The 12,005-nt window shown below is 46.8% G+C and overlaps 1 protein-coding gene across 4 annotated transcripts in view; it reads right to left on the bottom strand.

Annotated features, from left to right (window-relative positions):
* Window positions 1–7,791, bottom strand: part of FARP1 (FERM, ARH/RhoGEF and pleckstrin domain protein 1) — a 216,412-nt gene extending 208,621 nt beyond the window's left edge. For 2 of the 4 annotated variants that reach the window (XM_033051219.2, XM_033051221.2), the window contains exon 1: window positions 7,487–7,790. The gene's annotated coding sequence lies outside the window, so the exon portion shown is untranslated. Of the gene's footprint in view, window positions 1–7,486 lie in introns of all 4 variants that reach the window. The other 2 variants (XR_004416993.2, XM_033051220.2) reach the window with 2 other exon arrangements.
* Window positions 7,792–12,005: the final 4,214 nt, after the last annotated feature.

The raw sequence follows: 12,005 nt of genomic DNA, 5'->3' as shown, positions 1-12,005 counted from the left end.
TATAAGATAGGAGATGAGATCTTGAAATTGAAAAAGACTGAATATTAGTCAAGGAGGCTAATCTCTCAGATTCACAAAGTCAACTTCTAAAATGCACAGAAACTATTTGGTTTATAAAATTATATATACAGTAATGTCATGATTATAAGCCACACCATTTTGACTAAAATTTTGCTCCCACCCCGGAAATGCGGTTTACACTCAGGAGCGGCTAATATGTGAAAAATTTTCTGAAATTTCCAATTCTGGAAGTGCAGCCAAGGTGCCAAGCCGAGCACCTGCCAGTAAAACCCCGCATTGCACGATTGTTACAAATTGGTTACTCTGTTGCGCAGTGGGTGCAGGCGGGCTTAGTGCCAGCAGCGCGGAGGGGGAGGGAGGTGGGGGGCTCTGTGCTGCCATCCCCGTGGCCTGGGGGGTAAGCGGAGGGTTCCCGCCCCCGCCTGCCACCGCCGCTGCAGGAGCAGGCAGGTTCCACCCCCGCCTGCCGCCGCGGGAGCGGGGGGCTCTTCTTCCCCTCCTGCTGCCGCTGCCATGGGTGCCAGTGGGGTCCATCCCCGCCTACCGCTGTGGGTGTCGGTGGGCTCCGTCTCTGCCGCGGGGCAGCACCGGGCCGGGGCGAGCAAGCCCGGCGGCAGCAGCGGCCGGCCCGAGTAACCCTGCCAAGTGACCCCGCCGAGCTGGGCCACCTGGCCCTGTCGGCAGCCCCGAGTGGGCCGAGCCCACACAGCCCAAGCCGAGCCAGTAAACCCCGCCATCCTGTGATTCTGTTTCTATTTGGCAACTTCGTTGCACGTGGGTCCTCGCTACGAATGACAGAGCAGCTTATAATCAGGTATGGTTTGTGTATGGACAAAGAACGAAATGTTGCCGACACCCGGAGATGCGGCTTACAGTCAGTGCGGCTTGTAATCAGGAAATTACTGTACTCTTCATTCTCTAAAAGGTACAGCAACTGAATACCTCCTTTCCATTTCTCCTTTTAATATTTTCTATATTGTTAAGAGCCTGAATGCTAACCATTTCCTGGAAAATAGGAAACTCCCGAGGAAAAAAAATTAAAACCAACATGATTTCTGTAGATTCTTACTTTTACAAGAGCTTTACCTTCCTTTTTAGCCTGGATGTTTGAGAAAATAACCTCCAGCAGGACAAACTAAACAAATCCCACTTTTCCTTAATCTGAAAAAGACACTACTATTATACAGAGCAATAACTGGCCAGACACTTCTCAGTTGTAATCACTGTTATTGTAATCGTAAGACTGCAGAGAATTAACAAAATAAAACCAAATTAAATTAAGTTTACTTTGATGGTAAGCCACAAGCAGCAGCAAACTCCAGAATAATTGGAAATATGAGAGAGATGGACAGAAAAAAACCAAAACTTAATCCCCAAACAACATCCCATCCTCTCTTCCCATAACCATAGGAAGACCGAGGTGGCCAGGGAAATGCTCCAAGCTGTCTGATACCTGCTGTGATCCCAGAGTCTCTGAATTATGTGAAGCCCTCTTCCAACTGAAAAGTGAAATCATCGCATCCTCTTTTCCTCTTAGAAATTTAAGATTTATTTTCACTTATTTATTAATGCAAGGGAGAACATCTCCTTTTTAAGTAGCATTAAAATCTGCTTGGGATTTCTGCCTCTCTTTGTACAATAATATGTTTTAAACCCAACTCATAATGAAAAAAGGCAACTATGGAACACATATTTGCTATTTCATATAATTTAATGGTGTCCTTCCCCTCCCCTGAACTTTCAGGCCAAAATCAATGCCACACAAACCTGCTGAACAGGAAGCCTAATTATTCCAACATGTGCAACCAAAGCGATAGGGAGTTTCTCAGTAAAACTGATAAGGAGAGACATAAAAGACTAATGAGCAGTCTGCCGGCGCTCCATTGCTGGGCTAGCAAAGGTCCCCGTGGAACACCTTTAGTATTGTTCAGTGGAGAGACAGAGGTTGGGACACATCCAAAAATAACATGTAGAGATTGAAAGAGTGAACCCATAACTTCTGCAGCTCAGGTTCTTAATCCAGGCACAGAAATAAATTATTTGAAAGAGTGTAACCAACAGAAAAATGCCCAATGTGGGGCAGAAAGAGCCAATTAAATGCACTCAGGTTACTGAGCAGATAGACCCTTCATGCTGCTGGAATACACTGACAAATGTCCTCCTGACCCATGCCTGTGGTGCAGGTGACTGAATAAAAGCCCTTGATTAGGGAGATGCAGTCATCAGTATTATTAGTGACCAGTGATCAAACTACTGGGCCTGCAATAATCAGGCATGAAAGATGCAGAAAGGCCAGCGGTGGCCAGCAGAAGTAGCAGCCTCAGATCAGAAAAGGAAGCATCCAACAATACCAACTCCCTTCTGTTACTGCCAGGGTTTCCAGTTTACCAGTAAGTCATCCTTTGACCTACAAAAAATGTGTGTTCTTCCCCAGCAATGTTTTGTGCAAGACAACCCAGGTGCCCGAGTAGCTTGTCCCTGAGGCAGCGATGCCGTATTCCCTCTGTATACAGAGCACAGTGCCTGGAGTCAAGCACAGTTGTTTCAAACACAGATGGCTTGATACTGGTATCTCTGTTCAGAAAGTCACAGTTTTTCCTCAGATAGAACTTGCCATGTGACACATCTCTTGCTGCTGAATTTCTGTAATATTTTGTGTATTATACACCCAAATATCTGGTGCTGTAGATATATCTATATATAGATATATATAGATGCTCTAGGGAGACCTATGCCTAGGGAAGGAGGGAAAGGTCCCCTTTGGCTACACAGCTTAGACTTTTCACTTCTGTTACCCCTAACAAGGGAGAGAACTTGAAGTAGCAATTTAGAGAGCCTTACAAGACAGCAGGATCACATGTCAAATGGGAGTGTAATAGCTTCTTAACATACTTCCATTATGGCAAATTCAGTCACCCTGCAAAGTCCAAACTGTTAATTTCTCCCCACACCAGGACAGCATATTTGGGAGGAAATGGGGATTGAAGTCATTGTTAACACTGCCACTCATATGATAAATCTTGTGCCATGGATCAGCAACCTCCAGCGCTGATGCCAAGGTAGCCAAAAACCTGATTTTAATGGTAAGCACCAGAGCAGAGCATAAGCAACGCATTACCTGTAAGGGAAGCAGTGTCTTGGAGACACAGCCTCCCACTTTCCAGGGGGCTTTTACCACTACACCCAATTTACAACCTGGGAAAAAAAACATTGTCTGCAAACACCATCCCTGCCTTACACCAAAGTATCACCCAACCCCCCAGTTTTCCTCATGCCTATTAACAAACTTGTACTGTAAAAAAATCTTCTCCTGTAAACCTCAGCATCTAGATTTCATGGCTTGAGAAAGTTTTTTTTTCTCTATATTATACTGTGACACAAAACCAGATTTTTCTGTACAGACTTCACTGCATAACACTGAAGGGCACGCTACAAAAATCAGTTCCCACACGAGATCAACAGAAAACCGAACTTTAGCACCTTCCTGAACTTCATCAACAAAGCCTCATTTTATTTGAGTACCAGCTAACAGAGACACCATTCTTTTTTTTCTTTAAGTCCTTTTTGACAACCAAGCATGAGGAACAATTTCCTCCATTTATATTTCCAGAATAAAGGAAAAAGAAATGTAGTTGCAAAGGATCATCCCTGCTTCTCAAATCCCCCAAAAGGCATATCATATTTTCCTTTCTCATAACATTTAATCAAGTCTGCTTCATTACAGACAAGGTCAGAAAGCTCATCATGCTGCAATTGATGACAAACAAGATAGTGCCCACAACCACAAAGACAGACCTGTCTGATTTGCCTACATTTCTGCAGGCCAAATTTACTGACATTTTGCACAAATTCAAAGCTGACTTGAGCCCGATGACCTTCTATACCTCTGTAATGAGTCTTCTGTGCCTTTACAACCAGAAAAACAAGCTGCTTCTTTACTCTCCTGAGTTCAGCAGTCCATCTGTAAACTAGAAACTTTACCATCTACTCAGCCAGTCAAAAAAGGAGGAAAAATGTAAAGAAAGCAAATACACAAACTGCAACCTTTCAAAGTCATGAAATTGAGCCTGGAAAGGGCCTTTTAAGATAAACATGCCAATTTCTAAAAGAAGAAACAGAAAAAGCAGAACTAGTTGGTGGACCCAAATTCAATAAACTGCATTTTTATCATGCTTTTCTAAAAAAGACAATATAAAGTAAGGGCACTGGCACAGACAACAACCATGAAAAAACAGTTGGGGGATTAAAATCAAATCAGAAACCAAACCCACTAAATTCAGTCCCTAATGCTAACAGCACAGAATAAAAAGTACAATGCTAATACATTGATTCAGTACTAGAATTTAACCAAGATTAGTAACACAGAGGTTTAGCTGCTGAAAGCATCCACTAAGAGCTTCATTTATGTATATAATCAGAGTTTGTAACCCAATCCTACAGTTACAAAAAGTACTTCCTAAATATGAACGTAAGCTTAAAAAAATGAGTTGAGTCAATCCTCTGGAAGTTCTGGATCCAGATCCCCACTGCAGTCAGCAAGATGCAGATCTGCTTTTCCCCAGATGGAGCAGAGGGGAGGCCAAGGTCAGAGCACTGACCTGCACTTCAAATTTCAGGCTGGGGAAAGAGGGATGGACAGTCACTAACAAGCAGTAACAACATTGTTCTCTGCAGTTTTCCACCTTGTAAAACCTGACGGGATGCACTCAGCTGGAAATGAGCACCTGATTCTTTAGTCCAGTGTCAGCCCTGGGATTTAACTGCCCAACAACCAACTTGTCCCTGCAAACACTATGAAAACAACATGGTCCTGGGGACCATCTTCCCCAGCTTCATGCCCTAACACAACGCAGCTTGGGAGTCTCCACAGCAGTCAGTCCCGTTGAGAAAAGCATGCCCAAGAGGAAGTAAAGACTTAATGTAAGGACATTTCAAACCAGAGAAGCATTTCTTTTGCATAGCTTCATCACAAAGCATATATAATCTAAAAAGTTGTCAGAACTGGCAGCCTTGCATTCATCAATGTCAATTTTTTTAATATATTTTCTTTTTAGAAGATCTGCTAATTATCATCATACATGAATTTTTTAAGTGGAAGTTTGGATTTTTTACTAAGTTAAATTAATCTAAAAATCAGCAGGGAGAATTTACTGAGAAACTTTCAGAAAATTCAGAATTCTCTATCTGAATTTTAATGCAGAAATACCTCTCATAGGGTAAGTCTTTCTTTTTCCTGTTTCAAACCATCACATTTAAGTGGTGTTTCCCCTTAGGTCGTTTATCTTCCGCAATTTTATTTCAAAAAGTTTGGTTACAAGTAGCATGTTTAAAGATATTGACTAGAAAATGACTAATGAACTATGTCAACCTGAGGGGGAAAAAAAAAAAAAAAAGGGAAAAATCCAATTTGAAGTCTAGTCATTAAATAAAAGTCAAGCTTGGATATTATACATTCAATCTCATACCACCTTCTGACATTTTGAAGTTCTATGTTACTGCTTGTTAAATATTTTCCCCACTTTCTGAGCGCGTTTGGTTTGTTCAAAAACCAGAGTGCAGAAAAACAATAATTTAATTGACTGTACAAGCTAGTGCAAAAAACAAGCTGAGAAATACAGCTTTCTTCCCCCCTTCCCGTGATGACAAGCTGGCCCTACTGCCAAGTACCCCTTCCACAGGGATCTACAGCTCTACATTTGAACTTAATTCCATGGGGATAAAAGAATCTGCACCATGTTTGGACTGATACAGCCACGTCTAGGCTTTCAAAAATAGCCATCGTAATTCAATGTGGTACATATAACCCGTCATCTTTGTTATTTGCAAAGGAAAGGAAAGAGCGTCTGCCAAATCCTGCAGCAAAACCATTATCTAAGAGAATGAAGTTCTGAATTGGAAAGCACAAACATTTGGCGGGGCTCCTGAGCCACAAGAGTTGCTACCCTGTGCTGAGCACCGACACTTCTGGCACAGGGCTAAAGGGGAAGAGCAGCTCTCCTTTGGGCTCACCCAGAGCCCGGTCCAGGCTTCGTGTGCACGGCAGGGGAAGCAGCGAGCGCTGCACACACACAGATCCCGTCCTGTCCTGTCCTGTCCTTCCAGACCCCAGCGGGTCCGGCACGTGAGGCACAGCTAAGAAAGAGGATTTCGGACTTTCTTGGGAGGCACAGCCATTTCTAAAAGGCTCAGATCCACCAGTTAGCTAGATATCACAATTCTCCCATAAACATCCAAAGCAGAGGAAAGAGGTATCTGAATTCAAAGAGAACTTTTGGGGATTTTCTTAACTGACCTCCTTCAGAAATTTGTTTTTCTTGGCTTGATTCCAACATCAGCTGCTTGCTGTGAATGGGAAGCTATGTGGAGCAGGAGTCAAGGTATCTGAGAGATACGAATTACGGAACAGCTGATCGATGCTGCTCTTTTAGAGCAATCACCTTTCCACTCTGGAGGGACAAACCCCTGTGAAGGTAACCCAAGAAGGTTGAGACCGAAAAAGATACGAAATTACGCAGTAATTTCATGCCGGCAATCAAGCGAATCTGGCAACTTTAAATCAACTCCGCGGAGTTTCCGCGTGCTTTGGAAAGAGCGAAAGCAGCCGTGTCACAAAAGCGAAGCAGGCCTACCATGCATGAGCTCCGGCTCTGGAGATAAACTGCAGTTTACGCTAAACTTTGCCCAGCGGATCCCGGCTGACTGAGGCTCGTCATAACGAAAAGAAGACAACGCTCGGTTCGAAACCGGCGAACTGGCCAGCTCGGGCACGAGCAAGGCGATGGCAGAGGGGCCCAGGGCACCAGGCTGGAGGCACTTCTGCCACCCCTGGGTGTGAGGGAGAACCGGGCGGCTGCAGCCGCTACAGCCACTTAGGAAACCCGGGGTGGTGGCCCTCGTCAGAGGGGAGCGGGACCCCGTCCCGTCCCGTCCCCGCCGAGCAGCCCCGGACCGAGGCGAGGAGGAGGCGCTGCCCTCGCACGCCCCCCGGAGCGGCACCTCCCCGCCGGCTGCCGGCCGGGCTAAACCCTTCCCCGGGCCGCCCTACAACTCCGCCCGGCACCGCACATCCCTCCGGAGCTCCCTCCCCGCCGCCGGGACCGGGGGCCGGGTCCCAGCCCGGGGCGAGACAAAAGGCACGGAGCTGCACCGCCGCCCTCACCCGGACTGCGCCCGGGCGCGGTGGCCGGGGACGCGGGGAAGGGCGGGCGGGCGGTCCGCGCGCCGCTCTGCAAGGAGTCTGCCCGCGGATTACCCGCCGTAATGGGATTACGCGGGGCCGAGCGGGGTGTCCGCCGGGCTGTCACCGCCCGGGAAGGGGGCGGCGGTGCCGGGGGCGGCGCTCGGGGCCGCCGGCTGCCGCCCGCCCCGGCCGCCCCGCGGGCGGGTCCCGCCGCCCGCCCCGCAGCCCCGGCCGCGCTGCCCGGCCGCTCCCGCCCGGCCCCATTGTTTGCCGTGCCGCCCTTACCGTGCGCGGGGCTGGGGCGGCGCGGGCTCCCGCCGGCTCTCCTCGCTGCGGCTGGTGCAGGGGCAGTCGCGCTTGGCCGCCGGAGGTCCGAGCCATTAAAAGCTCCGCGGGAGGGAGGAGGAGAAGGCGGCGGCAGGAGCGGCGGCGGCAGGGAGAGGAGGACAGCGAGGGGCTCGCAGGAGCAGGGTCGCCATGTCCAGCCTGGCAGCGGGGGGAGCCCACCGGGCCGGCGCGGGGGAGAAGGGAGGCAGGCGGCGGCGGAGGGGCCGGTCCTGCTGCCGCCCGCGGACCGGGGGAGCGGGAACTGGACGCCGCTCGCCGCCGCTCTGCCGCGGCTGCACCTCCCTCCCCTAACCCTGCCCCCTCCCGGAGGGGGAGCCGCCGGCGGGAGGAGGCGGCCGAGAGCCCCCTCCAGCGTTCGCGGGCGGCGGCGGCCGCTCGGCTCGGCGCGGGGAGCGGGGCGCCCGGCCCGGCCGGGGTACCCGGGCAGCCCGAGCCGGGGAGGGGCGGGGGCGCGGCGACCACCGCCCTGCGCTGCCGAGGGCTCCAGGTATCCGCATTCTCCTCTGCCTCCTCCTCCGGGCACCAGAAGGGACGAGCAGCGCCCGGGTGGCCGCGGTCTAAGGGAAGGGTTAAACCCGGCTGCAGCCCCGGGCAGGGGGAGCGGGAGGGCCCGCGGGTCCCTGTCCCTTCCTGTGGATTTTGGGGACCATCGGGCGTGGGCGCCCAGCGGGACACCCCGCAGGAGGGCTGTGCCCTGCCGCCCTTCCTCGGAGGGGGAATTGCTCGGCGGCAGCCGTGGGGCTGTGAAAGTAGGCGTGTCCTGCAGGAGGAACCAGGACACTGTCCCGTGGGATGTGCATTCATAGGTACCGCAGCTCTTCTGCTGCAGGAGCCGGCAGGGAACAGAGCGGTGCTTCATGTGCAGGAAGACGTCCCTCCACACCCACCTTAGTCCCAAGTGCTTGCCTGAGGTGCCAGAGAAACCGAAGGACTTGGGTGTGTGAACTCTATTCGCATTTATGATTACTAGTTTGTCATAAACTCTATTTTCGTCCTCACTGGACAAACACAGATCAGTAAAGTTTAACCAGTAGCAGCAATCTGGGCTTCAGGTTCTGTCTCTCCCAACAGAACAGTCTTCAGTACATCAGCAGAAAGGAGCGGAGCAGGCAGAGGGCAGGGCTGGGTGCGTGCCTCCTGCAGACCCTGCATTCCCTCCAAGATCTGGAGTTACAGCAGAAAGGCTGTCACACCTAGGGCCAGCAGAGCTGTCTGCATAAATCACCTCCTTACGTTTGCACACCTGAAGGGTTACAGCGTGCATCTCTTTGAGCCTTCTCCTTCTTTCACCCGATGTTTTTCCAGGAAGAAGACTGGGCGGTGCACACGAATGAATGATGCAGGGAAGACACTTGAGGTCTTTTAAGTTCTCTCAGTGACCCAGGAGTGAGCAGTGAACTAGGTATTTGTAAAGTAACCCTTCTGAGCAACTAGCATTTAAAAGCTATTTGAGGAACCATGCTGCTATATGTAGTTTTTAATAGCAATAGGGAAAAATATTATATGCAAACTCTGTATTTTTTTTTGGTCCAGCTTGGCCTTGCTTAATCTCCAAAAGACAAATTCCTCTTCTGTCAACAGCAATGCCTCTCTATGCACAAACGTCACTACAAATGCCTCAGTGCATGTGCCATCGAACCTCTTGAGATCAAGAGATCTTAGTTTCTCTAGTCAACCCTGAAACCTTAATCAAAAATGCATACATTGAAAGCTGGAAACTGCCTTTACCTGTCAATACCTGATAAATAAATTATTATTATTTCCTTCAAAACTTCTTCCATGCAAAATACACGGTCTGTAGAAGATCCAGAAGAAAGGCATCTCATTCTGTCAATGTAGAATGGAAATAGAATAGAAACAGAGTAAAAGGAGAGAGTAAGTTGGTTGGAAGGGACCTGTGAGGACCAGCTAGTCCAACTACCATATGAACTGTGGTTAAAAACACTGATGTAATAAAATTATTGCCTTTTCCCAAATACATACTTTATCAGCAGCTTTAATTCTTATTCAAGAGTGGCAGCACTTAACATTTAGAATTTCCTGGTGCCTTTTATCTACACTTCCAGATCACTAATGCCTCATTCACACCTAAAAAAAGAGTTGTTGTAATCTAATTTGAATGTATGATGTCATCTTCAATGCCTTCCAAGTTTGAGTGACATTTCTTGGCACTGAACAAAAGTAACAGGTTGCCTTGCAGCTACTGACCACTTCTTATCAAGCTCCAAAAAGCAACAGTGAAATCCTGTCTTGAATGATGTACCTTAAGGTTGGTAAGGTATTGGGCATTTCTCTAGGAGCCATGGGCAAGTTTGCATGTGTTTATTTAGTTAACCCTTCCATTCTTGGGTCTTCTGAAGGCTGGCAATGACCACTAGAGACTGACATCTGAAAAGACAACAATTCATTTCTAAAACGTATTTCTGTCTTGTAAATTGCAAATGGCAACATCTTGCACTCTTCTGATGTGATAGCTGAGAAAAGAGCTCACTGCTGCTATTAGTTTCTGTAGCACACTGGGTTACATTTCTTTCCTGTTGAATAAGATGTGGAATTTGTTGGTACATCAAATAAACAGGAGAATTTGAGAGAAAAGGCTTTTGTTTTTGGAAAGTCACTGAAATTAGAAAAGTGGTTCTAATTAGTTCATGTTTCTGAAAGAAAACAGACAAGCTTTGTCTACACCCACTGACAAAGAAGAGAAAAGCTGGAACTGGATTTCAGATTATTAATTTCTGCTTTACCAGATAAAGGAGAACCCAAGGAAAAGGAAGGAAAGGAGAGAAGTATGTTAAAAGGGTTCTGTCATCTTGAGAGACAGCGTTAGGAAAGAAATAGCAACAGCTACAGTGGAATAGAAGTGCAGATCTCTGGAAAGCTTTCACATTTTCATATCCTGGGATGATTTGCAGTTGTTTTTTCATGGACACGTTCTCCTATATATTGTGAGGTTCTAGAAGGTATGTGTGCATGCAGGCAGTTAAGGCAGAGTACCTGCAGTTTTCTTTATCACCTCCCATGTGGGAACTTGTTTCCCTGTATGTGTGCTTTGTCTGACTAAATTACTGGACACAAATACCAATATTTGGATTAAGTTCTTTGATCTGGTTTACATAAGGTCATGCTGGATTCTTCAGTGGTCCTTCTGGCCTTAAAATCTACGCCTCTTTTTGGAACTTCTTTACAACATGTCTTGAGTTCACGTTTTGCTATGTTTCTTTAAGGTGAGAAGCTAAGATGCTGCTCAAAGTGAAATCTGTGCATTTCAGAAGTCTAGTAATTCTTTTTCATAAAACATTCCACAGATGTTTTCCCTGGAGCTTGAAATTTTGTTTCAAAGGCACTTTCAGCAAATACTTCCGTGCTAGATTTATCAGTGTGTTCTTGTATAAACGTGGTTTGGGGCTCAGTCTTGCAAACCTATGGCATTTGATTGCTCACTTTCAAGCTCTCATATTCCTTTATGTTAACTTGTGTAACTCATCAGTTTTTGCTAATTTCAGTGCAAGAACGTGACAGAGCTATCCATCTACCACCATTTTTAAAAATTACATATTTTGTAATAAATGTACACATTTGGGATTCCATCTATATTTCAAAGGCTTTTGTTTGCTTTTGTCCACATCTTCTCAAAATATTCTTGGAGTCGTCAGTTGTTGAGATTATCCCTGGCAGTTCTGTTAAGATTACCAATGTTGAAGCAATGAGTCCTTCTTTTTTCCACATTGGAAGGCAATGTTCAACTTACAGCTGGAGGCAGTAGTCTTTTACAGTTTTCATAATAGTGCGTAATACTAGCAGTAGACCATGTCTTAACTTTTGAGAAAAAAGACAAATATTTACCCAGTTGGCAAAGGAGTGAATTTCTAGGCTCAAATTTCAGGATTTCCATGTGAAAGAAATGCTCAAACATTGAAAAGAAGCCATTCAAACACTTAGAGCCAGCTAATTAACAGATTTTGTTTACTGCCTGCTCAAAGGGTGTAATATCATGACTTAAGAGAGAGCCTTTTAATGGTGTTTGCAAGTTTCCCAAGTCCTTAAGAATTTAAATAAAGAGAATTTTCCATGTCAAGCAGTTGGAACAGGCTCCTCTCTCCAGCCTCAGCACAGCAGACAACATCACCTCAGTCAGATGTCGTCATATGTTGTCCAGTTTGCCTGTTTCAGATCAATGAGTGCTACTTTTGCTGCATATCTGTGCTCAGATCATCATCAGTGCAACAGTTCATAGAGGAAGCATCCCTGAAGCTTCAGAGCTAGAAATTTGAAACTCATGAACAACTTATGCTCCTCAAAACTACACAGATTGCATCGGCTTATACTTTTTTGGTGCTTGCTTTTCCCCATCCACAAATCCAAGTTAGAAAAAAAAAAGTTTGTTTTTAAATGACACTGACATTTCCAAAATGCTCATTAATGGACAGAACTGTCAACTACTGCAGTGTAAATGAAA

Source organism: Catharus ustulatus, chromosome 2, assembly GCF_009819885.2.
Source record: "Catharus ustulatus isolate bCatUst1 chromosome 2, bCatUst1.pri.v2, whole genome shotgun sequence".
Lineage (NCBI taxonomy): Eukaryota > Metazoa > Chordata > Aves > Passeriformes > Turdidae > Catharus > Catharus ustulatus.
Note: the sequence above shows the minus strand (reverse complement) of the source record. Positions and strands in the feature narration are given on the sequence as shown.